Source organism: Pan troglodytes, chromosome 1 (genome assembly GCF_028858775.2).
Source record: "Pan troglodytes isolate AG18354 chromosome 1, NHGRI_mPanTro3-v2.0_pri, whole genome shotgun sequence".
NCBI classification, from domain to species: Eukaryota; Metazoa; Chordata; class Mammalia; order Primates; family Hominidae; genus Pan; species Pan troglodytes.
In genome coordinates, this window is record NC_072398.2 from 90060631 (window position 1) to 90088035 (window position 27405).

General features: G+C 40.5%; 1 protein-coding gene and 1 non-coding gene across 7 annotated transcripts in view; both read left to right on the plus strand.

Moving 5' to 3' along the window:
- The window catches only part of AIM2 (absent in melanoma 2), a 132423-nt gene that overhangs the window by 44803 nt on the left and 60215 nt on the right, over positions 1-27405 (plus strand). For 4 of the 6 annotated variants that reach the window (XM_063796329.1, XM_063796338.1, XM_063796326.1 and 1 more), the window contains one exon: positions 11419-11532. The exons of 1 other annotated variant lie outside the window; for it this stretch is intronic. The gene's annotated coding sequence lies outside the window, so the exon portion shown is untranslated. Of the gene's footprint in view, positions 1-2021; positions 2045-11418; positions 11533-27405 lie in introns of those variants that run through there. One more of the 6 variants, XM_016930010.4, reaches the window with a different exon arrangement.
- Positions 2091-2164, plus strand: TRNAR-UCU (transfer RNA arginine (anticodon UCU)). The gene has a single exon. It is a non-coding gene; the product is annotated as a tRNA-Arg (tRNA).

Sequence of the window (27405 nt, forward strand, 5' to 3'; positions counted from 1 at the left end):
AAGCTCCTGGAGGGAGTTGGAGAGCTGGGACTCTTTATTCAGGTTGTAGACAACACATGATCTTATAAGAAGCAGTGATACTTTGGACGTCACTCAGGGGGCTGATAGATTTCTTGGATATAGGACAATATCTTTATGAAGAGCAATGTGTGTGTGTGTGTGTGTGTGTGTGTGTGTGTGTGTGTGTGTGTGTGTGTACACTGAGCCTGGCAGGAAGTATCTTGAGAGTCTAGCTTTTCCTTTCCCTTACACTGGAATGGTTCCTTGCTAGCCTGTGCTATTAACCTGCCCTTTACAACCATATAGTCCCCTTGACTAAATCGTTCATCAGCACCTTGTTACTAGCCACTCAGAGTAATACAGTCTCTGGATAGAAAGGTCTATTCTGTGCCTTCTTGTTTCAAGTCTATAATAGACACAATCAGTCTCACTTTTCTGAGCTCCCATCTCTAGGTCGTAGATGGAAGGCAAGCCTGGTTGGAGTAGCTGCTTTCCCCCATGTGTTAGAAAGAGCCTTTTGCTTATATTCCTGATCCGACTGAATTGCCTTGGTTATGTTCTCTACCATGTCTCATTCCTGGGGCTATATGAATGGGTAGGGAAGTGGGAGATGTTGTAATTGTATTCTTAGAGTCAGAAAGCCCTTAAGGGTTTTCTAATCTAATTGTTTCATTTAGTCATATTGTTTCTTTACTTGGGCATCACCTGGCCTCACAGGTTAGAAATAACTATCTTGTATGATTGGAGTTGGCTGGCAGTGTCCAGAGCTGGGGGCTGTGGAGACACATAGTGAGGGAGAAGGAGGGATATCTGAGTTGGCTCCCTGCTTTTATTGTAACCTTTTGATGAGGAGTGGGGTGGTGAACACAATCAGTCTTTAAATCAATGCATTGTCATCGGGAGCATAGAATCCAATTATTCCCATGTGTCTGGGAACCAAATAGGAGAAAATGAGCTGAAAGTGAGGTAAGAAGGATTTGGATTAGACATTCAGAAAAATGGGCTCAGTGGAAATTATAAACAACGGTGATTATGGAATTGTCTTCTATGAGAGGCTTCTAAAAATAGAAATCATTTTCTTGGATCTGAGCTGGGTATAGAGGTCTTTATATATGGTTATGGAGGGTTGGTCACTTTGATTGTACTAGGATAGTTGTAAAAAGCACAGACAGCGGAGAAATCCTTGTTCTTCAAAGTAGGTAGTCCTGGGGAAAAAGCTGTCAGGGATTCGGGGCTGAGCAAGGTGGGGGAAAGAGATACAGGAGGGCTGTGTGAGGACATCTACTTCATCAGAGATCTGCCACTCTCACCCTCCAACCCTATGTGTACACACCCACTCTTCCTCCCTCTATCTCTCATACACACACTCTCTCACACATATACGTTCACACATACTTACACACTGAACACACACACTGAACAGTTTTTTCTTCACTCCCATGGTTAATTTTAGTGAAGATGCTGAAGGAACATCACATCAGACTCCCTGTACCTCTTTCCTGGGCTTGACAGATAACAGTTCTTATTGCTGAGAACCAGACCAGTCTCTTAGAACTCAGCTGCCATTCTCTGCTGCCGTTGTTCACAGTGTTCCTTTACGGAAGCAGCTCCTTTGTCTCTGGGATCGAGGGTTTTCCTGAATCCCCAAGCGTTGCCCAGCCCCTGTCTGAGAATAGCTGGACTGGGATGAAACCACAGTGAGGGAGTGGGGGTGGAGGTAGAGATGGCTTCTGCGTTTTCTGCAGGGTTGGGTGCACTCTGCTTAATTAGCATGAGAATCGAGAGATTTTCGTATCATCCCTAAGGGATGGAGAGGAAAGGAGAGCAAAGGCTCTAGTTCTGTCCTGTTCCATCAGGGATTCTGAGTCTGGAAAATTGACTGCTGTCACATTCCCCCAATCCTCTGGGGACCATCGGACCCAGAGTATTGAGAAAAGCTTTGATGAAGCCGGCTGGTGGATCTCCACTCCAGATTTTCCAGCTGTCCCTGTCCCCCCCAACCGCTCAGAGAGCAGGATGCTGAGATGGCTCGGTGATGCAGAAGGTATGTGCTTTTTCAGTTCTGGTGCTGATGCTGTGTGTGTGGTGAGGTCTCTGTGGCGCAATGGACGAGCGCGCTGGACTTCTAATCCAGAGGTTCCGGGTTCGAGTCCCGGCAGAGATGGTCACCTGGCAGGTGCCTCTTTTATTTTGACTACTGTCATGCTAGGTTGATAATTATATTTATTCCTCCCTGGAGGCTATAGGGGAGAGAAAGGAAACCCTTTTCCTTGAGAATCCTGGACCTTCTCTCCTTTTGTGTCCCCTCCCTCTTCATTCTTTCTGTATTCCTCTCTTACAGATTTTCATTGTCTAGTAGAGGCTCAGATGTCTGCTGCATCTCTCTGTTCAGCCCGACTGACACAGCATTTGAATCCTTTACTTCACAGTTAGATAATTGGCACATAGTGACCAAGACGCAAAGTCACAGGTTTTGGAACTACTCTGATTCCCTCCTTTGACCTCTGAGACCACAAAAGGGCAGATTGTCCCATATGCCAATGAGAAAATGTCCAACTGTCCTCTGAGGTAACACCTTCCTTGACCAGGGTTATCATTTGGTGGATGTCAGGATGTCTCTGCATGACACGGTCATGCAGAGGATAGTTTCTTGCACTGTCTGTCAGCTACACTTTTTCATTCCTGAGGCTTTTTGTGCTTAAGCTCATCACTCACTTGCTGATCTGTCAGGTGAAATGTAATCATTGCTCTTTGTCTCAGTGGAATAAACCACAGAGCAACACACTAATTACCAGCAGCAAGCTGGATGAGCTTGTCCCCAGAAACTCGAAGGTTTTATACTTAAATGCTGTTTACTGTGAAAAGTTTGTACCCCTTTCTGTTTGTAGGACAAACTTCAAGTGTTGTATCTGAATGTTATTTCCATAATTCCTGATTTTCAAAAAGCCATGTTCTCACCACCTCTCTCCTTCCGCGTTCATTTTTGCTGTCTCCTTGTCTTGTCTAATGGGCCACATTTAGCCAGATTGGGAGCTTGGTCAGATTGTGTGATGTAGCTTGGATTTCTATTTTGGGCTGGTCTGGCTCTCTCCCTTGCATATTGCTACCTCTAGCTTATTAGCTAGAGGGAGCTGCCCCTGCCAGGAACCGACCTCCACCTCAGGTGAACCCAGGAAACCTGAGAAGATACGTTTCCCAGGACTGCTGGGGAGACTCAGCATCTCTCCCATGTGGGACTCTGGACGGGCGACCAGAGGACACAGCTGTGCACTTGCACTCTAAGGAAGCTGAGGTGGGGGAGGCGGGAAAGTCCACAGAGGAGTTTAAAGCAGCCATGCCAAAAGGTAAGGGGAATTGACAGGGTAGATAGGAGGACCCTGGAGGGAGATTGATGTTTGCTGCTTCCATGTGTGCATGTTTATAGCAAATGGAAACTTTTGAAATTCTCTTGAAGTAGTATGGTACTTTAAAGACTTAAAATTCTTCTAGTAAGAGCTAACATAGCTTTACATTTCTGGGTTACCTTGGTGGAAGGCCAATTCAGATGTTATCTCTCTCCCACTGGTCCCATAGATATGCCCTTTGGAGGACATGGTGTGGACCAGAAGTTCCTGGGCATTCTTTCCTGGAGCCTTTTGTTTATTGTTAACTCACCCTATCCTAGATATTTTTGCTTTAAGCCCTCGCCTGAAAGGAAACATTAGTGTGTGGTAATGGTGGGGGAAGGGGAAGGGGAAGGGAGTTCAGGAAAGGGGTATGTCACATTTTTCCACCATAGTCTAGAATACTGCATACATCTTCCTGATTCTCCCTCTATCATAGCATGGTAATGGAGGTGCTTAACCATGAGAATTCTGAGAAGGTAAGGATATTATTTCTATATCACTGTTAAAATTCGGGGCAAGGGCCCACTCGATGTTGCTCATTTCTAGAGTCTTTCTGGAAATAATGATCAGACTTCATGGAATTGTGAGGGCTGGGGATGAGGTGGAAACAGGGCGGGTATGTGTGCCCAAATAGACAGTGTGTTGGGATTTGTTTAAATGTTTGATCAGAATTTGATAGAGCCAGCTCTTTATGTGAAGCTCTATACCTGTGAGAATTAAAATCCACAGATAATTCCCCAAGCCTGATTTTGTCTTGTCATTTCTATTCCCTATCTTGGAATCAGAAGACCTCGGTATAAGAAGCAGCTTTGCCAAGTTGCTGAACATCTGCACTTTAATTTGCTTATGTATTAAAAAAAGAGTAAATTATCTTTCCTACAAGTGTAAAAAATGGATGAAAAGTTTGTTGTACAGCGCTGTGCAAATATAGAGGCTATGTTAGTTTTCAAGTTGCTTTTGTCTTTCTCCTAAGCATATGGGGAGGGTACCTGGAAACAAAATAGGGAAAGGAAAGGGTCTGAATGCTCAGCCCCTGCCTGGAACATCCAGGGTGGCTGTGTGTCATCAGCGGGGGCAGATGCCACCCTGTGCTATCCTAAGAGGTCTGATTGGAGTTTTCTAGCTGGCAGGATCCTTCAGAGAGCATGTGGTCCCTCTGTGCCTTAGATAGGAGACTTTATCTCAGCCAAGTAGGTAGAGGGTCCTCCTGGCTACCCCACTCAAGGGAATTAGAAGCTTCTGCTTATTTAACTATTGCCTAGCCTTCAACTCTCTTCATCCTGAGGGGTGGTGTTTTGGAGACTTGAAGGATATCACCAGGACTGGGGAAAAGATTTTCCACATGAGTAAAAATTCTTCTGTGTGTGATAACAATTTTCTTCTGAATACATAAGGGATATCTCCTAATTTATGAATATCATAATTACTGTATTTTAAAGATACTCAGAATGTAAAATAGAAATGGGTGTGTTTTTTATAAAGTCACTTCACTGTAGGACTCAAATACTTCAGAGATGCTGGAGCTGATCATTAATTGAAAAGTATGCGGGCAGGATATGTGTTATTTATTATTGTATTCTCAGTGCCTGAAATATGGTAGGCATTTGATGGATATGTTTGAAAGAATTAATGCTGACTTCGATTGACTATAAATTATATAGATAGGAAAGAGAAAGAGATTACTCCTAGCTTCCAGGGAGCAGGAGCACAGACAGTATCTTCAGGCATTAATTCACTTATTTAACAAATATTCATCAAGCACCCACTTCGTGCCACTTCCCATTATTCCAGGCACCAGAATAGTAGATTCCACCTTCTTCATGGAATACATATTCCCATGATGAAGACAAATGACAGACAGGTAAATAAATATTATAATAGCTAATAGCATTTTAGGTAGTGATATGTACTATGGAGGAATTTAAAGGATGCTTGGGGATGGAGAGTGATGTGATGAATGATGGTTGTGGAAGACCTCTCAGAGGAGGTGGCTTTTGAGTGAAGACCTGAGTGAAGTGAGGGCAATGAGATTTAGGGGATGGGCATTTCAAACAGAGAAACAGCAAGAGCAGAGACTCTGATGTGGGCACCAGCCTGATTGGAAAGCTGAAAGGTCAGTGTGGTGGAGTGGGAGGGAGTGATGGGAAGAGTTGGGATTAGAGTTTGATACAGGGCACACCATCTAGGACAATGTTCTCAACCCTATCACATCCAACTCTGCCTTGTTAGGTCCATTATTTTTTCAATTCTTCTCTACTAACCTGCAATGAAATTCATAGATAACATAACTTTCCCATGCCCATAATGAAAACTAATCAATATAATACCCTAATTGTAATGTAAGAGAAGAATAAAAGGAAATAAACTTATAATAAATAGTATACATTTTAGTACATAAATGCCATACCAGCACCCTTGCACCTATATGAAGACCCACCCTGAACGCAACAGCTACATATGCAGACCAGTGCAGGCAGGCTGCACTGCTGACTTAAATCTCATGAGGGATGTCGTTCACCAGCAGCGTCCTGGTTTTCCAGACTGGTGAACACTTTTGGATACATTTTTGATCACAACAAAGTAAGTCTTCTTGCAAAATGCGCAGTACTTTGCATTCCTGGAAAATTTAGGAAGTTTTAAATCACGCAGAAAACTCTCTAACATATAAAAACAAGTTAGACTCTAAGCTCAGATACCAACACATAGGTTTTATTTTTGTTTGTTTGTTTGTTTGAGATGGAGTCTCGCTCTGTCACCCAGGCTGGAGTGCAGTGGCATGATCTCAGCTCACTGCAACCTCCACCTCCTGGGTTCAAGCCATTCTCCTGCCTCAGCCTCCTGAGTAGCTGGGAGTACAGACGCGCACCAACAAGCCCGGCTAATTTTTGTATTTTTAGTAGAGATGGGGTTTCACCATGTTGGCCAGGCTGGTCTTGAACTCCTGAGATCAAGTGATCCACCCGCCTCGGCCTCCCAAAGTGCTGGGATTACAGGTGTGAGCCACCACGCCCAGCCCCAGCACATAGGTTTTAATAGGTCATTCAGGAGTATACATCATGGGTCAATTCTTCTTTGTGAGAGATGCCCTTTCACATTCTGGGACTCATAAGTCCAGCATGCTCTTCCTCTCTACAGCTAACCGTGGCCCCCAATCATTATAACAACAAAAACTATTCCATCAAATTTTCAAACCACTTCTGAGGGGCAATTCTAGTGCCACTGGCAATCACTGACATAAGGCTTGGAGGTGAGGCTTTTCTAAATGTTAGTGAGCACCACTGATGAGTTTGAGTGGAGGTTCTGGTTTCTATGTTAAAAGGCAAATTTTATCTGTTGGTAGAGAATAGACAGAGATAGAATAGATAGGTAGAGAATAGAGTCAGATATGTAGGCAGGTTTAGAGGTCTCCTGGGCCCAAAGCCTTTAGAAGCAGCAAGCTGTGGCACGGTGATTCCCAAGCCGTGGTGCTGTACCACCAGAGGTGGAGGGTTTTGTAACAGTCCACCTACAAAAGTGATTTATCATCTCTGGAGAGCTTACCTGACCCAGATCACTTATTTTTAAACTAGTTATTTTTATTTATTGTCATTACAATAGTTCTTACCTAATGGTAAAAATGTTCATTTTGCTTATATTTAAAGCTGTAGCAAATAGACCTTATCCCAGAAAACATGATTGCAGTGTTTATGTCCTTAGTACTTGCTATAAATTATAATGGAATAGAATATCTTTAAACTATGTGCTCCTTGGAAGTTAGTTGGATCTCTTTGCTTCCACGGTGGCAATATTGTTCAGTGATGATTCTTTTGAGAGAATGAATGGTGAGAAATGGCGTATTATGATAAGGGAAGTTGATAACCATGAGCATAGTAGAAGCAGCAACTTCATGGTAATGACACAGATCTGAGTCTGAATCTGAGGTCTCGCTATTTACTTGTATGAATGTAGACATGCACTAAGTCTAAGTCCCTTGATTTTCTCATCTAGTAAATGATCTAACTAATACCTAGAATTAAATAGCGTAAGCTGTAAAATTGTCGAGGTAGATACATAGGAGGTGCAAACACAAATGCTAACCTCCTTGTTTGTAGTTATTCTTTCTAAACCTTCAGATTGTATGGATCAAGCTAGTTTCTTGGAGGCTGTGCGTGAGGACTTGAGAGATTTTTAGCTGTGGCCCATGTTTCTAACCATCTTCTTCTTCAAGAGGAGTCCTAGTGGAAGTCAAGACATGCATAATGTATTTTAAATAGTAGTTACCCTCCAAGAGTACGTTCTGCCCATAGTGATCACTGTAAAAGCCCTAGATTTTTCTCTAGGGCTACGAGCAGAGAAGTCCTACAACAATCCTCAGATTCTAGTCCCCGTGGAAAGGGTCGTGTTAGGACTTCTCTCCGTGGGGCAATGCCGGGCTTTAAAGCCTGGGATGAGGGCGAGTGTGTCTATTTTGAGAAGGCAGGTTGGTGTCTACAGAGATGGAATTAGACTAAAAACAAATGCCTGGGGAGCTGGGAAGAGACAGGAGACAAGGGCTTGGCTGTTGTATTCCAGGACAAATCTTTTTCTGGGTGAATTCCTTGCTGTGGACCCAGCTCAGTCCTGAATCTGAAGGGAGCATCTTCTGGCAATCACTAACAATTGCTGATAACTTGTCTTCCTTTGCTACATCTATAGACCACTTTTAAATAAGGAAATGGTACCATCCAAAATATCTGACTGCTTAGAACAAGTTATATTATTTTGAGGGAGCATGAAACTTAAAAAAATTTTCTATTATGTATAAACTTCTAATGGTGCTTTTTAAGGTTTGTGCTTAAGCATGTCTCTAATGGCTGAGGAGAGTGATGGCTTACTTCCAGGTTCAGGAAGCCGGGCCTCAAGTGGCCTGTACTAAGCACAGCATTTCTCTGAAGTCGTAGACTTTATGCTACATTCTAGATTTAGGGTTCTATTTCATTATGTCTGCATTTTTAAAATACAAAAATAATAACCTGGCTCCAAATATTAGAGTAAAAGTGATGCCTGGCATGCCCCACATATGGGATCCTGGCATGCATAAGTTATAAAAGCACAGAACTATATTAATATTAAAAATGAGGGGTAGTCCCTGATTATCCACTCAGAGATGAAGGTGAAAGTAATCTAGAGACAGGTTAAATAGAGGGAAAACTGACAGAGTTGAATGAATAATAATCATTAATTCATTTACTCACTCAACAAATGCTTATAGTACCTGCTGTGTGCTAAGAACTGAGCGAGGTACAATGATGAACAAATGAGACAGAGGTGATCACAGAAAAACATGTAAAGCTGCAATGGTAAATGAAGGAGACATCCATGGAGCAAAGAAGTTCTGTGGCTGGGAGAGTTGACCTCTTCAGGAAGATCAAGGACAGCTTCCCCCAGGAAGTGTCTCTTGACTTGAATCTGAAAGATAAGGAAATAACTAGGCAAAGAATGAAGGAAAGGGCTTTCTATAAAGAGACAGCATAAATGAAGCTTTTGTAGAGGGAGGGAGAATGCCGTGCATGAAGGGCTTTTTTTTTTTTTCTTTCTTTTTTTCAACAGAGTCTTGCCCCCTTTCCCAGGCTGGAGTGCAATGTCGTGATCTCAGCTCACTGCAACCTCCGCCTCTCGGGCTCAAGTGATTCTCCTGCCTCAGCCTCCTGAGTAACTGGGATTACAGGCATCTGCCACCATGCCCAGCTAATTTTTGTATTTTTAGTAGAGACCGGGTTTCACCCTGTTGTCCAGGCTGGTCTTGAACTCCTGACCTCAGGTAATCCACCCGCCTCCGCCTCCCAAAGTGATGGGATTACAGGTGTGAGCCACCGCACTCAGCCGGATGAAGGACTGTAAAGCGAGTTTGGTTTGACAATAGAGAGTGAGGGAGAAGGCCGCATGAAGTGAGATTGGAGAGACAAGGCCCCAAAGGGCCTTGTATTCCCTGTAAGCTTTTTCTCTCCTTATCCTAAAAACAATGGAAAACCACTGAAAGATTTTAAGCCAAAGAATAACATGATTGGATTTGCATTTTGGAAAGATTACTCCAGCTGCTGCTCAGAGGACAGAGTGGAAGGCTGCCAGGATAGATGCTGGAGCTAAATTAGAAGTTACCACCAGAGGTTGTTGTGAAAAGCAATATTAGCCAGGATTAAGGGGGTGATAATGGTGCTGGTGGTGGTAATGGTAGATATAGAAGAAAAAGGGTTTTAGAAGTATTTATGAGCTAAAACATGCAGGATTTGTTGATGGATTAGAAATGGTACAAAGGGGAAAGAGTTGACAAGAAAGGCTCTAAGATTTCTGGTTTGCACACCATTCGCTAAGATCAGAAACACTCGAAGAAGGCCAAGTTTTGGGGAGAAAATGGTGAGTTCAGTTTGGAGCTTCTAATTTTGAGGTGCTTTTGAGATATAGTAGAGGAGATGTCACACACGTATGAAGGTGAGAGTCAGGTCAGGTCTGAATTGCTGATTTAATTTTGGAAGTCATATGCATGTTGGTGGAATTTAATGCCAAGAGTATGAATAAGATCACATAGGAAAAAGTACAGGGTGAGAAGAGAAAGGGCCTAAGAATGAGCTAAGAGGAACTTCAGCATTTAATAACAGAGTAAGAGGAGTCGGAGAAGTAGTGGGGAGAGGTAGAAGAAAAAGCAGAATATTATAATTTCTGAAGCCCAGGGAAAGAAGTATATAAGGAGAAACTTGTTTGAGTATCCTATGCTGCTGAGAAGTCAATAGTGATGATAACTAAACTGTATCCACTAGATTATGTGACATGGAAGTCAAGGGTGATAGCTGTTTTAGTTTCTCTGGAGTGTCAGGTAAAAAAAGCAGATGGAGGGAGTTGCAGAGGGAGTGGGAGGTAAGGAAACAAAGAATGCATATAGGCAACTTTTAGAAGTGTGGGCATGAAGACATGAAGAGAGGGTGGTGAGGAAGCTATGAGGAGTCAAACAAAAATATCTTTTTTTCCCTTACTTTAAAACTTTTCGTTATGGTAACTCTCCAACATAAATAAAATTAGAGAGAATAGCATTATGAATCCTCATTTACCCACCACTCAGTTTCAACAGTGATCAACTCGTGACCAAACTTGTATCTGTAGTTCCACACATCTTAATTGTTTTTTTAGTGGGAGATACTTGAGTTTCTGTGAAAGCTATTGGGAAGGAAATCATTAAGAGAGAGAGAAAGAGAGAGAGAGAACAAGAGCAAGTACATAAATAGAAGCCAAGGTTTTTGGGAATGTGATAGGGGATCAGAGTGCCAGAGAAGGCATTAGCAGTGGGTAGCTGGAGGGCCAGCTCCTCCGTGACCCTTGGAAGGAAAGAAGGTAGATGTTTAGATGAAGATTTGCATGTTGATATCTGGAAGATGAGGAAATTCCATCTGATGGCAGTGGCTATCCTTCTTCTTTTAAAGTAAGTAGCCATGTCTTGAACAGAGAATAACTGAGAAAAAGAGAAGGTGTTGGATGTTTGAAAACAGCAGAGAAATTTGGATTAGTTACTGTGGAGAGTGAGAGGATGATAATAATATAGCAGAGAAATGCAGAATATTTACTAGGCGGTGTTAAGGACCCATTTGGAGGTACTGGACTGCCTCTTATAAACAGATGCAATTCACATACATATATTAATAGGTGTCTATTTAATTTGTATGTCCAGCTCGCTAAGGTTTGCCTTCATAATACAGGGTGTTACTCTATTCTCTGGTGGAGGAATGTGTCCACACGCATGTGTATGTGTGTGTTGTACAGAGGGCAAGGGTATATGGATTCCACAATCTACTGAATGTATGGTCAGAATATATATATCGCAAAAGAGATGATTTTAATTCTTGAAATGTGGGTGTGTCTGAGTACGTTCTTTTTCACATTCATTGGTTCAGGGCGCCACCTGCTGGGAGGCTTGCACAATGTCACCAGCCAGCTTTTCCAATGCAAACTCTAAATAAAATATCTTTTTTCTTGGTAAAGTCATTTTTTTTTTTCTTTGAGACAGAGTTTTGTTCTTGTTGTCCAGGCTGGAGTACGATGGCGCAATCTCCGCTCACTGCAATCTCCACGGACTACAACCTCCGCCTCCCGGGTTCAAGTGATTATCCTGCCTCAGCCTCCTGAGTAGCTGGGATTACAGGTACCCGCCACCACTCCCAGCTATTTTCTTTTTTTTTTTTTTTTTTGGTATTTTTAGTAGAGATGGAGTTTCACCATGTTGGCCAGGCTGGTCTTGAACTCCTGACTTCAGTTGATCCACCTGACTCAGCCTCCCAAAGTGCTGGGATTACAGGCGTGAGCCACCACGCCTGGCAAGTCAGTGATTTTGCACACACAGCATTTGCCCCCATGAAGTTTGAGTTTCATGTTTTTCAGATACTATTTTATTTTCTGTATTTTGGGGTCAAAGCAGGAACATTAAAATATGTTCTTTCCCGACTTGATTTTGGTCTTTTGGTGAAATACCACGTCTTGCCTGTTTAAATGCATGTGTTGTCTGTAAATCTCATCCATGATCTATATATTCAAGAAGAGAAATAAAATTTCAGACTTTTATCTGAAATACCATTAATAAGAAATAGATTATCTGTTAAAGGTGTTTAAAGTACAGATGATCCAACTGTGTAGATTGAGCAGTATTATTGAACAGTCTCCTAAAATTTGGATTTTGTTGTCTGCCCACTTTCTATCCCAAGTTATTCTACTCTAGGTTCTCTAACTGAAATGAATATGTCTTCATAGTTTCCAAGCTGATCTCTAAGGAATCTAATCTGCTACAAATTATTTTTTTAAATAGTCTTGTCTTAACCTGAGTATAGTGTCCTTTAAAACTTTTCCTCCAAGATCCTTGCATCACGCTACTAAACTGCTCCCAATTTCTAGATTTTCATTAAATAATTTCTTTCCTTCAAATGTACTGTATGACAAAGTTCAGAGATAAATTATTCTAATTACTTCTCCTGTAATTCAGTCAAAAACTCTTAATTATGATCATTATATATGTATACACACACATATGTATACATATACATATATATATGCACAAATTCAGTCATGATACACACAGAATTTAGAGAAACACAGTATAAAGTGTACCGAATCATTCCCCAAGGAAAATAGCATTAGTTCATCTACTCATCCAGTCTTTATGAAGTGCCTGCTGTGGGTCCGGAACTTTGAGAGGCACTGGAGATGCATTGGGAATAAGACAGGCATGGTTCTGGGTCTTACACTGCTTGCTCTGGAGTGTGGAAGACAGACATTGATTAGGTCATCCCAACACATTATGGAGGGTTCACTCTTAGGGGAAGTACAGAGAACACCATGGAACATCTGGAAGCTGGAGGATCATCAGGGCTTCCTGGAAGAAGTGGCATTAAGCTGTGAAGGAAGGAGAGAAAAAAAGCACTCCAGGCAGTCTGTGAGACTGACATCTAATGCCGAGAGCCAGATTGTGGAGGAACTGATAAACCTTCTTAAGGAGTTAGGATTTTATCCTAAGAGAAAATACCAGCCAATGACAGATTTGAAGAGTGTGTGTGTGTGCGTTTGTGTGTGTGTGTGTGTGTGTGTGTGTGTGTGGTGACCAGGCTTAGATTTATAGTTTGGAATACAGTTTGAAAAGAGTATTCCAGAAGAATTTGGAGAAAGACTGAAGGGAAGCTAGGTTGGAGACAGTTTGAGGGTATATGTGATATGGTGTTGGCTTGTATTAGAGAAGTGGAGAGAAAGAGAGAGAAGAGGATAAAACTGAGGGTCATTTAATATATCAAATGAATAAGACTCAGTGGAAATCAGCTGTAAGAGGCAAAGGGAAAAGGAGAGCCCAGGATGATTCCCGGCTTTCTGGATTGAGCAAATGAGTGAATGGAAGTGCCTTTTAATGAGAAAGGGGATAGGTAGTGGAAGTAGATTCTCAGAAAGGCCAGGGAAGATGAGTATTTCCACTTTAGACATGTTGAATTTGAGGTGTCAAATATGTACCAGTAGATATGTCTAATGGGCAGCTAGATATATGAGCCTGGAACTGTGAAGAGAAATCTAGGTCAGAAATACAAGTTAGGAATGATCAGTCTGTTGTGAGTAAATTGATGTCTTGGGAATGGTCAATATCTCATAGAAGGTAAGATAAGAAAAGAAGAATGGCTAAGAAGAAGCCCTGAGGAACCCATCATTTAAGGAATCATCAGAGGAGGTAGAAGCGAGCAAATGAGACTGGCCAGATAGGCAGGAAGAAATCTAGGAGGGCTGGGGCCAGAATCAATGAAAAGATGCTTTTAAAAAAGGGTGCACGAGACACAGGGTCAAATGTTGCTGATAAGGGCTGACGTTTCCTTTAGGATTTGGTAATACATGGGTTGTCAAGGGAAGCTTCAGTGGAGTGACAGAAGTGGACATTAGTGAGTTCCCAAGTGAGTGAGAAGTGAGGAAGAAGCAAGGAGTGTATACAATTAAAACATTTGTTGCGAAATGGAGTTAGTGGATGGGATGGGAGCTGGAGGGAGAAGTGTGTGGTTTAGGGAGTGGTTTGTTTGATAGGGAATGGTAGTGAATGTTTAAATGCTCATGGAAGTTATCTCATAAAGAAAAACATTGAAGGAACAAGAGAGAGGAGTAATCAATAGATAGTTTAGTATTTGAGGAGGCAGCCAGAGATAATGATAATAGTAGTAATGAAAGTTGTTCCCTTCTTATTCAGTAACTGTTCTGAGGGCATGATTCCATTTAATTCCTACACAGCCTCTCCTACAGAGGTACTTTTTATTGTTATCCTGTTTTTTTGAGATAAGGAAACTGAGGCATAGAATGGTACTCTGAGTAACCAACATCACATAGTAAGTGGTGAAGACAGCATTGATACCCAGTCAATCTAGCTTGAGACTTGCACCATTAACCACAGTGTCCTATTGTTGGGTTCACAACCTGGCTGTAGACTTAACCCTTAGTACCGTAAATGAAGAGAAGGTGGATAGAGCAGATACAAATGCAGGTGTCAGCTTAGTTAGCATCATGAATTTCCTAGAGATGCCATAACAAATTTCCCCAAACTGGGTGCCTCAGAAATTACAGAGATTTATTCTGTCAAAGTTTTGGAACCCAGAAGTCCAAAATCAAGGTCAAGATGTAAGCAGATTTTCACTCCTCTGAACAAGCTTCTCAGCTTGGATCTGCATACTTCCAAACTCTGCCTCTGTCTTTAGCTGGCCATCTTTTCGGTGTCTCAGATCTCTCTCTCTGCATTTCTCTGTAAGGATGCCTGCCATTGGATTCCAGGCCCACCCTAAATCTACAGTGATCTCATCTCAAGATCCTTACATTAATTACATCTGCAAGATGCTTTTTACAAATGAGGTCACATTCATAGGTTTTAAATGTTAAAACCTGGGCATGTCTTTTTGGGGTCCACTGTTCAACCCACTGCAGTTAGGAGATTGGATGAGTTTCTGACAAGTGGACTCGATAATTTCTGTGAGGTAACAATGTGGGTTATTTGCTGAGAATGTGTCCCAATGTAGAGGGATCAAACATACAAGGGGAGTGAAGAAATCTTGAAGTATCATTATTAAAATATGAAGAGTGAGCTGACTAGGAAATGTAGTTTGTGGAGCAGTGTGGAGAACCAGATGAAGTTTATTGTCATGAATTTATAGTTGTGTGATTTTCCCTAGCAATGATTAGCAGCCCGGGTGCAAACACTGAGGAAGCTGAGAGTTAAAGTATCTAGATCCTGGAAAGAGGGGGTGTGGGAGTGAAGGAAGGACAAAGGCAGAGGGGGTTAGGATACTGGCAAGTGGCTTTCCATGGAAGGCCATAGAGGTGAAGAAGTCGGATAGAGGACTACTGGCTTGGTCAAAAGCAGTCAAAAGAGTGGGAGTAATTGAGTGAACTCGCTGTAACGATACTAGGCCATTCTCCAAGTACAGAATATTTATTACTTTAAATACACAAAAAAATCTGGATTAGTGGTTGCAGTAAAGGCAAATAGAAGTTTAATGGAGATAGAAAACTCAAAGGAAAGAGAAGACAGGATTCTGGACAGGCCACTCGTGTAGCCCCAGAGTCATGCAGAAAAATGGCAGGGCTTGGGGTGGTGTGTGTGTGTGTGTGTGTGTGTAAGCCTTGGCACATAAGATGACAATTTATAACAAAGCAATTATTTTATTGTGGGTTTATGATACATTTTTTATTATCACACTCCTATCACCATATCTGGCAACTATTTTATACTAAGCACTGTGCTGAGAGATGGGGAGGTTGCAATAAACAAGACATACAAAGTCCTGACTCTCCAGAGGCATGTGTTCTACTAGGAGAGACTGACAAAAAGAAAAGAAACAGAAACAAGTAAACAAAGTTGTTGCAGTTTGTAATGAGTTTGTTATGAAGGGAACAGATTAAGAGATTGCAGCAGAGACTCATGGGCAGACTAACTTTGGTTAAGATGAAAAAGAAGGCACTTTCAGTTGGTGACATAAGAAGTAGGGAGATGAATACTCCAGGGAAAGGGCTGCTACAACAAAGTGCCACAGACCTGGTGGTTTATAAACAACAGAAATTTATTTCTCACAGTTCTGGAGGCTATGAGAAATCCAGCCTTGGGAAGTCCAAGGTCAAGGCAGATACAGTGTGTGGTGAGGGCCCACTTGCTGACCCATAGATGGCTATGTCCTCATGTGGTGGAAACAAGGAACAAACTTCCTTGTCCCTCTTTCATAAGAGCACTTATGAAATCCCATTAGGGATCCCATTAAGGATCCCAACAGGGAATAGTTTTGCTGCGTCATAGATTACATTTCTGATCAGCTTCACCAAGGTATTCTTTCTTGCTTCCCAAAGTGATACTATCCATTTTAAATTGTGTTTTCATTACTGATAATACCAGAGACTTTGCCTCCCAATGGCCCCACGCCATCACATTGGGATTAGGATTTCAACATAGGAATTTTGTGGGGACACAGACATTCAGACCATAACACTAGTCAGGGCTGACACTGATCTGTTACTTGACTCAAGATAGTGTGGCGTGAGAGCAGAGGCGACCCTAAGGGCCCCGTGCACATTTGGGTTACATTAATTTTTTATTGTGAAATAAATTATACATACCCTAGGGTATATGGAATGTATATGAACCATTTAGAAAGTATAATCACAATAATAAAATAAACACTCAGGATCCTACCAGTCAGCTTAAAATGAGAACATCACTAGTTCTTTGAAGACTCTCGGGTGAACCTCATCAATTGCATTCTTTCTCAGTCCCCAGGGGTAGGTAACCAATCATCCCCTGGCTTGTTTATAGTTTTATTTCACATATAGCTATCCCCAAATAATATATTACTTTGTTTTGCTTTTTAAACTTTATGTAAGTGGAAACATATTCTTATATGAGTTGTTTTTGGCCCCTTTACCATTGTGTTTTGAGGTTTGTCCGTGTTCTTGAATATACAACAGTTTATGTTCATTAATGGATAATGCTCCATGGTGTGAGTATAACACAATGTATTAATGCATTCTGCCTTTGATGGACATGCAGTTTTTTTCCAGGTTTTTTGTCTATTATAAACAATGCTGTTGGAATAATCTTATATCTCCTAGAGCAAGCAATTTCAGATTATACACTTGGGAATTGGATTGCTGAGTCATAGTTTATATTCCTGTTCGGTTTCACCAGGGTATGCTTTCTTGCTTTCTAAAGTAATTCTATCAATTTTTTTTTTTTTTTTGAGACGGAGTCTCGCTCTGTCACCCAGGCTGGAGTGCAGTGGTGCCATCTCGGCTCACTGCAAGCTTCGCCTCTCAGGTTCACGCCATTCTCCTGCCTCAGCCTCTCGAGTAGCTGGGACTACAGGCACCCGCCACCACACCCAGCTAATTTTTTTTGTATTTTTAGTAGAGACAGGGTTTCACCGTGTTAGCCAGGATGGTCTCGATCTCCTGACCTCGTGATCCGCCCCCCTCAGCCTCCCAAAGTGCTGGGATTACAGGCGTGAGCCACCGTGCCCGGCCTATTCTATCAATTTTAGATTACATTTTCATAACTGATAATACCAGAGACTTTGCAAACTGGAGGAAGAGATATTACCTGGTAACTACCTATAGCAGTGGCCACAGTGCAGGAAATGGGTGGAGACTCCCAGGCCAGTGGCAGTTTAGTCTTGCATTTTCCTTCTTCCTTCCCTGACTTCCATTCTCAGACAGGAAATAGCTCTCATCACACGAATGTGTTCAGAAGGCTTTTGAAAAGCTGAGAATGTCAGAAAACAAGAGATTCAAGTTAGAGGCAGAAATGAAGGAACATTCCTTTGCACACAGCTTTCGAGGGTCTAGAATGGCCATCAAGCAATAGATTGGAGTGGACTGACTTGCAAATGTTTTGCTCAGAATTCCTGGCCCTAGAATGGAAGTGTTTTTTGTAGCCATGAATTCTTATAGTCACAGTAGGAGTGACTGTGAGAGCTGCATGTTTTCTAATCTCTTGTCCACAAAGGTCATGGAAATCTGGATGTAACTGTACCTGAAATTCTGATGCCTTGACACACAGGCCGACCTTACCCCTGCATTTCCTGGAGTAAGCACTTTTTACTTACACACGTTCCTCTCTCCTCTTTTTCTTTAAAGGGTCAGCCATGAACCATTCACATTAGAAAAACAGCCTCTAATCTTCACAAAATCCATGAAAAGTAGATATTATTCCCACATTAGAAATGGGAAAACTAAGGCTCAGAGAAGTGAGTAACTTGGACAAAATTTCATAGCTTCTAAGTAGCAGATTTGACAGTCAAAGCCACATCTGTCTAAATTCATCTGTTCTCTCTCTCTCTGGCTTTCCCTGGCCCTCTAATTCTTTGTATTGTCATTTATAACCATGTGGCGCTTAACAAGTGACTTACCCTGTCTCAGCTTTAGATTAAAATATAACAGTTCACGTAGGCTCAATAAATGTTTATTTAAAAATGAAAATCACTATATGGACTTACATTCTAGTAGGAGAAATGTTGTTATGTTTGTCTCCTAAATCTAAGCTCACAGCCTCTGGCTAAGCACGTGAATTTAGCTTGTTCTACAGCTAATATGTGCCTACGGTTAGGTAGGTCTTTGCTATAAAGCATGTTCCAGTGTATTGTTGCTTATCTATTATTTTGCTTTTATACCGTTTTGCTGACTGGGAGCATATTTCCTCTCATAATGGTCACGATTTTTAGTGGAGGCTTTCCCGGGATATGCTGTTACCAACTCACAACATACTCTGGCTCTGATACTTGTCTCAGAGAAGCAGTCAGGCTTGGCAGCACAACCAGCATGCCAATAGCCTGTTCCCTGGGGACACTGCTATCGCTGCCTCCCAGACACTTTACCTCTCCAGTTGCACCTCAGCCTGCTAACAGGGGAGTCAAAAGCAGAGAGGAAGCATCACTCGAAGGTGGGAAAAATAATAAAATCAGTTTCTAGCTTGATGTGGTTTGGAAAGATCCCTTGCCACCACCTAAGATGCACCTGGAAGGTAAATTATTCAGACTTTTCTCCTGCACAACCTTCTTGCTGCCTCCAACGTCATCACCATCTCACCTGTTTTCCTCCTGCTCTACTGGGCTGGGGAGAGAGGTGCGCTGGTGGTTCTTCAATGGACCTCTGAAACACTGGGAAGGTCAAGGCTGTGATCTGAGGGGTTGTTCTCTGTAACCAAAAATACGTTACTCTCAAAACAGAAAACTGAAATAAAAGGAGATTTTTAACTCTTCTAATAATCGTCATGCCACATGAAGAAAGATATTAGGAGCCTTACGTTTCAGTTCCTGTTTGCATCTGGTTGCCCTATAACACTGTAGCCTCTACTTTAGTAAATAAACTGGGGAGAGGATTCCAAAGAATAGTAAAGATTACAGAGGACAGCAATAGACGAGAGAACAGAGGTTTTACATAGTCTAGAATGGGGGCTAGGACGCTTTTTCCAGAAAGGGCCAGAGAACAATATTTTAGGTTTTCTGGGTCCTTCTGTCTCTGTCGGATATTACTATTTGTTTTTATTTACCATTCTTTGAGAATGTAAAAAACATTTTCATCTTGGAGTCCATATCAAACTGCATTGCAGGCTGAATTTTGCTTGTAGTTTGCCAAGGCAAACTCTAGAAGCTCATTCTCAGTTTTACTATCATAAAATATCATTTTTTAAAAAAAGAGATGTAATATGGTACATTTTGAGAGTAAGCAATGAGCAGAAATATTAGGAACAAGCATTAATAATTAGGTAAGAATTTCTAGAAGACAAAAATGAAAGGGAGGACAGAGATTATGAGGGAGTGATTGAAAGGAGTTAGGGGTGTGAGAAAGAGACAGATACGGAATGAGAATGGAACAGTGTCTTGAGCAAAATAAAGAATCTGGGAAAATGGAGTAAATGAGGCAGATTTTCTCCTTAGCATAGTTAGTGGCAAATATACCCCAGCCCTGCTGTGTAATAGAGTGAATTTGTATGGGTATTTGAGAAAAAAATCTACTGTTATCTTGTTTATAACTACAGTCTTCTTTTGACTATATGTGGCAGGTCGTAGGTCTTTACTGGCTTTCCTGCTACCTTCCAACACTGTGGTTTAGCACTTGTTCAGTTAGCTGTTGTGATTTAAAAAGAATGGAAAGTGTGAAACACCCGCTTGTTGCAGGTTGGCGAGGATTGGTGGATGGGTGGGAAGGATGCACAGCAATAAATCTGGGCAGCTTTCTATGGATTGTGAAGCAAATTCACTAATACCAGCCATCTAACTTTTGCCAAACTACGAATCGTTTTTCCCAGATGCTTAACTATCAGGAAACATTTATAGATGAAGAAAGAAGAACATCTGAACACAGACTGAGGTAATAGAGAAAACAAGGAAATGAATCTCAAATATACAACGAAGTTTGAAAACAGAACAACAGGATACTTTTAGCTTGAAGTAATTTGAAAGACAGAGACTGCTAAATACCTTAGAAATATTGGATATCACAAGAAAGGGCCAACTTCCCTCAGAATTATGACGAAGCACTGAATTATGAGTTAAGGTCTCTTGGCTTCAGCCTTTAGCCTACTCCTTGCAAGTCTTGTGACTTTAGGAAAGCAATTTAGATTATCCAAGTCTCAGTTTTCTCATCAGGGAAATGCAGAGAGTATTTTTTTTATAATGGTGTTTTTATTTGTATGTAAATATTAAAGGGCTTGTAAGCTATAAATAACTATGATAATGACAGAGATTTTATTAGTCTTACTATTTCATTTGTGGGTTGACTTTACTCCTGCATAATAGGAAGCCACTTGTGTACAGTGACTTGAGGGGTTTCCAAAGGATTCTCTGCCTGTCACATTTCTCCTAAATTAGACTATGATGAAATGACTAAATCATTTTCAGGGAGACCAAAGTTTTTATAGCCTCAGGTTAATTGATTTAGGAACATTAAGATGCAAATGTTATCAAAAACAGGGCATAACACAACTGTAGACATCTAAGCTCTTGACTAACTGGTCACCTAGCAATGTATGGAGCGAATGGGCCAGAATTGCCACTAAATAGGGTGGCCCAAAGAACTTGGGGTCACCGTGAAAATAGTAAATGCCTATCAAGAGAACACATGAGAGGAGCAAGGCATAAAGAAGAGAGGAAAGGCCTTCTGCAGGTGACTTCACAATTTTGACTCAGGCTGGTTTGTTCTGCCGAGAACCAAGGTCTTTGAGAGATGGCAGCCTTTGATCTTTGTTCCTTTGCGTTCCTTCTCAGTGCCATTGTTTTTCTGAACAAGTGGATCCCAGGACTGTGTCCCAAGTAATCCTCCTACAGCAATCGTGGTCTGGACAGCTAACTTTACACCAGCAAGTCATGCTTCCCATCCAGGGGCCACTGCTTTCAGACTCCCTTGCTTCCAGTTGGGAATGGAAGCCAATGGCATGGGCATGGCTGTGACACATCTTTTATAGGCCAGGGTGGTTAAAAAGCAGATGCTCTTTCTCTGCTTTTTCTTGTCAGCTTACTGGATATTGATGCCAGTGGCAATATTGGCAAACAAATCTTGAAGATAGATGGCCAGAGAAATGATGGAAACTGTGTCTGAGTCACTGCTTGGAAGAGAGCCACCAAACCAGGAGCACTTACATCCGACTGGAATGTGAGCAAAACATTCTTCTTTTTAGTGTTAAACCATTGGGATTTTTGGTTGATATAGCAACTAGTGTCACTGAGATTAATGCAACTACTGATATTACTCAACTTTCTCCTGAGATGACTCTGTATTCTGCAAATTGAGATCTGCTGGCCTTTTTGCTTGATCTGTACCCTTTACTCTTTAACTTCTCTCCCCAGGTTCTTTCTGCTTTCTTTCTGATCGTATCTTCAAATGAATAATGAAATCAACAAAGAGCAAGAGAACAGAGGAGTAATGATTATTTTATTAATTTATTTTATTTTTCTGTTTGATTTGACTGCATGGGAATAACCAAGAAGCTGAGTAGAAATCAAGGACAGATGTTTGTGGGCTTAAACTCCTGTGCTGGAAGTGGAAAAGGTATAAACAGTAAAGGCTTTTAAGTTTCAGTGACATAATTTTAAATTGAGAGCCAAGAGAAAGGATACTTTCTCACACTTTGCATACATAGGATCAGTTTCTTGTTTAGTTCTGACTTTCCAATTGGCAGAGTGCCCTTGAAATGTCAGCTTTGTCAATGGAGCACCCTGCAGTCATTACCTGGTCTATAAGATTGGCACAGGACACTCAGAGAGTGGTTTCTACCTAAAACCAAGCTATGTGCTGGGAGCCTAGGTATAGATACTTGGATAGGAGAGAAAACTGAGAGCGCAGGTGTTGAAGTAGATCAAATTACACACACAAAATAAGTAAACAAAGAACCAAAAATTTAGGGGAAAAAAAGCATGCTTACAAAAGCACGTCAAACTGGTCTCTGAGATCTTATAATTTTCCCATTTATACATTTATATAAATTGTGTTCACAGGTACACTCACAATATGATCAAGTAGTGTTTGTACCTAAAACAATTGTCACAGTGTGTTATTTGAGCAGTAGTATTGAGTAAGATGATGGCTTCTAAATAAGAATTACTCTACAGTTACTTAGGGATTAAGTGGCTTAACTGGAATTGAAAACATGGTTTTTGAGGGCTCCCTCAGTGCTTCCCATCACTAGTTTATACAGGCAATAGAGAACTCATTTGTCTTGAATAATTCTTTAGCTTTCCACAGCTGAATATCTTGCTCTTGGGGAAAGAGCTTGCTATGATGTGCTGGATTCTGGCTGAGAATCTCTGGGTTTGAATCTTGGCTCTGCCACTTACAGTCTTTAGGAGGCTGGTTAAGTTACAATATTTCTCTCTACCTCAGTTTCTTCATTGGTAAAATAGAAACAATCATAGGACTTACCACATACATTCATCAAAGGAATTAAATGACCTAATAGAAGCAAATTATTGGACTAGTAACTGCTAAATAAGAATCAGTTGTTGCCAGTGTTGTTTTTCTGTTGTGGGGTAAATGCATTTCCTTCTGTTTGAGCTTCTGTTTGACTGGAACACAGTTGATCATGCCTTCTGACTCCTTCAGCCTTCTCTAGAATGTATTTACAACACTGGATGTCCATAACCAGCCTTTCCTTCCAACAGTCACGCTGGGCTCTAGCCTTTTCTGTGGAGCTGTAATTCCTTCTCCTTCTCCATTTCTCCATTGATTCTTATTTTCCTTGCAATTGAGTGCTTTCCCCTCAATGGCAGTTTTACACATGCTAATCCAATCTTCTAGATCTGGTTCAAGGGTTATAATGATGAAGGATTTTCATCAACTGGAATAAGAATACTTAATCCTTAACGTTTTTGACAGCCAGCTCTGTGGCACGAGACGACAGTTTAGGAGCAAAAGACAGAACAATAGCTGTGATAATGACACAGGCAGTCACAGAAGGGCAAGAGAACAAGCTGTCCTAGGATGCTTGTGTAAGAAAAATTGCACGTCTTGTCTTCCTAATTAAAGGCTAAAAAATTGACTGAATTGCATATCTAATAGATAACATGACTGTACAATTAAAGGAATTATATTAAGTGTATTTTGCACACAGGACCTTTTACTATACGTCTTTTGGTGGCACAATTTTTCAGGATGAAAAGTACTCAAGGAAATCGTAAACTTAACCCAGTAGTTTTATTCTTGATATTATAATTTTGAAATTATTTTATGTATATTCTAGAATAAAGCAAATAAATAAATAGGTTAATAACATCAGGATACAGTGTTTTCAATGTATGAGAAAAGAGAAATAAATATAGAAACAAAGAAATTAGGAGGGGAGATAACTCTATAAAATCAAATCTAAGTTGTAAATGTTAGTATGAACATAAGATTATATATAACATAATGCTACACATGATCTATATAATGTATATCATGTATTATATGAAATATAATTCATCTATATAATGTATCTCTAATTTATCTACATATAATCTATAAGTCTCTCTGTATGTGTGAGTGTGCATATGTGGAGAAAAAGAGAGAGGGATAGGGAAACAGAGACAGAGAGTGGCACACACACCCACACACACACACACAAACACATGCACACACACACATAGGGTGGGGGAGAGAACGAAAATACATGCTTTATCCACTCTGTCCAATGAAAGAACTTAGAAACCATTATGAACCAGTAGTATTGAGCACACCTGACATTCAGTTATTGTTTTCTAAAATACCACTCTCTCTAAAAAGAACTAGGGCTCCTTATGGAACTGGCTGATTCTAGGTTTCAGACAGGGAATATTTACAGTGATTTTAAGATCTCCTATTGTATCAGGAGTTTCTAGAGAACAATTGGGGTCTTGACAAAAGGGTACAGCTTGAAGGGGCTGTCACTGACTGAGTTTGGGACAATATGAGCATCAAAAAAATAATGTTTGTGATTGATCATATTAACAAAAATGTCCAAGTCCAAAATGACATTCAAAAAAAGGAAAAAGGGAAAGATAAAATATAAGATTATTTGCCACAGTAGAGGTTATTAGTACACCAACTCCTTACTCTGAAAATTAGTAATTAAAAGGAAATAATTAAGCTTCACCCTGTTTGTATTTGTCAGGATAGAGAGGTTATGCTGCAGTAACAAACAACCTCAAAATCTCGGTGGCTCAAAGCTAAAAAGTGTATTTTTCACTTTCACTGCATGTCTCTCCTGGGGTTACAAGCGTTCTGATTCATGTCATACTCACTTAGGGAGGTGTCTCATGCTTTCACTCTTTGGCACTCATACCATCCAGTAAAAGAGGAGCGGATCCCAAGGAGCCATTGCTTCTTTATTCGGAGTTCTGGTGTGAGAGATATGTAATGCCAAACTAGGGACTGGAACAAAGCACACCAGAGCCACAGCTGGGCCTCAGCCAAATCACAGACCTGTGAGCAAGAAATCTGTGTCATTATATGCAACTAAGATTCCGGATTGTTTGTTACCGATGCAAAAACTGATTAATACACCCGTTATGTATGCAGAAGGAAAAAAAAAACCCAAACACCAGAATATTGGTGAATAGCCCAAATGACAACCGTATTGCGTTTTAAAGGACGAGCTCTGTGAGTATTGCAGAAGATTCCCAGCAAATAAGTGTAGAAGGAATAATACCGGTAGAAGTCACCACTTTGATATCCTGAAATAATTGGTTCAGGAAAGAATTATCAATGAATTTTGGAACCATTAGGTAAAAACATTTTAGGAAATAGAATATTTGCTAATATTCTATTAGAATGAGTCCTAAGTACCACCCTACAGATATTTGCTCTTTATAATGGGTGAAGTACCCTTTAAAATAAAACTGTCATCATGAAACTACACCTCACTGACAGTGGACAGCTTGACATTGTGTGCCTCCTGAGGTAATGCATTATGAAGTAACATCACTGCCTTTGAATTACCCTTACCTCAAATGTTTTATCTGTGTGTAATCAAGAGTTTTGTTCAGATTCCCAATACATAAGGAGTACAGGAGACACAGGTATGTGTTAAACAATGCTGTACAACAAATCAGGAAAGTGGTAATTTTATAAAGCTGTTGTTTGAGACTCTTTAACATGCCCATGTCAAGGGGATACAAAACCACAGTCTGTGCTTTGTTTTATTCTGGTTTAAAATTAGCAAAAGATATAGAACAACTACATGCAGTGCATAAGCCTTGATTGGATTCTAGTTTGAAAAAGCTAACTACTAATGTGTTTGTTGTTCAGTTTGGGAAATTTGAGTATGGCCTGGATGTTGGGGGATATCAAGATATTTTTGATAATGTTTCTGGGTATAATAAAGGTATTTAGGCTGTATAAGAGATTTTTCTTAGTTTAGGAGATGTATGCTGATGTAGTTAGTGGTTAAATATCATGATATCTAACCCGGTTTCAAATGCTTCATCAATAAATTTATACAGGGACACAAACATACATACAATTTTGCAGTTAAGGCAAAATGTTAACATTTATTGCACCTAAGTGATGGGTATATAACTTATCTTATTCTGTCAAATTTAAATTTGAATTTGTTTGTAATAAAGCAGGAAACAAAATGAAGCAAGACACTGCACGGGGAAAGGTGTGTGTGTGTGTCTTTGTGTGTGTGTGTGTGTCAGTGAAATTCAAAGCTGTGTCTAAAATATCATCCTGATCTAGAAGTCTAGTAAGGTCAACATGGCCTCAGCTGTTTTCCTTTTCTTTTATATTTTTAACCATTTTATTTTAAAAGCTCTGAGCCTGAATGATTGCTCTTGAACTTCTATGTCCTCCATATTTTTTCCTTGTCCAAAGAATAATCCACTAATTTAGGAGAAAGAGTCAATAGTTACACTTTACTTGACTCAGAGCCTCTTGGAGAAACCATATATTACTGGATAGCCTGGTGCTTCTCTGTTTTATAAAAAAATCTTGGATACAAAATTTATTTGTTATACTTGATATATTATTATTTTTCCTATCTTCCCACCTCTTCTGCCCTGTCTCAGGAGGTGTTTTTCTTCCTTAAGGTTAACTATACCTTTTCTCCAGAGCACGTTTTTCTAATGCCTCTAGAATCCTAATCTGATCTTTTTTAAGCCTCATTCTTTGTGAACTTTTTGTCGATTCTTGGCCTTCAGCCTCTCTCTGTGTCTTTCTCTCTCTTGTGCACACACAAATGCACCTGTCTCCTCCGTTTTTAAAATAACTTTTTTCTGCTACTACACAGCCTTCCAAGATGTTTTGCCCTATCTCTGTTCTTCCCTTGACAGCTATATTTCTGCTAACTACAGTCCATACAAGCTATTGCCATTTTCTGGCCACTTACTCATTTTTCTCATTCATTTCTGAAACAACTCTCACTAAAATAACACAAAAAATAACTTGATAGTCAAATCCAATTTTTTTTCTGTACTCACATATCTTTCTCTTTATGCAGCTTAAAAAAAATTCAGTACCTTTTCCTTCTTGAATTTTCTCCCTATAGCATTCAGGGGACCTTAATACAGTTTCAGAAGAATTTCTAATGCCGAATGACTTTACTTTTTTTTTTTTTAAATTATAATTTAAGTTTTAAGGTACATGTGCACAATGTGCAGGTTAGTTACATATGTATACATGTGCCATGTTGGTGTGCTGCACCCAGTAACTCGTCATTTAACATTAGGTATATCTCAAAATGCTATTCCTCCTCCCTCCCCCTACCCCACAACAGGCCATGGTGTGTGATGTTCCCCTTCCTGTGTCCACGTGTTCTCATTGTTCAATTCCCACCTATGAGTAAGAACATGCGGTGTTTGGTTTTTTGTCCTTGTGATAGTTTGCTAAGAATGATGGTTTCCAGCTTTATCCATGTCCCTACAAAGGACATGAACTCATCATTTTTTACGGCTGCATAGTATTCCATGATGTATATGTGCCACATTTTCTTAATCCAGTCTATCATTGTTGGACATTTGGGTTGGTTCCAAGTCTTTGCTACTGTGAATAGTGCCACAATAAACATATGTGTGCATGTGTC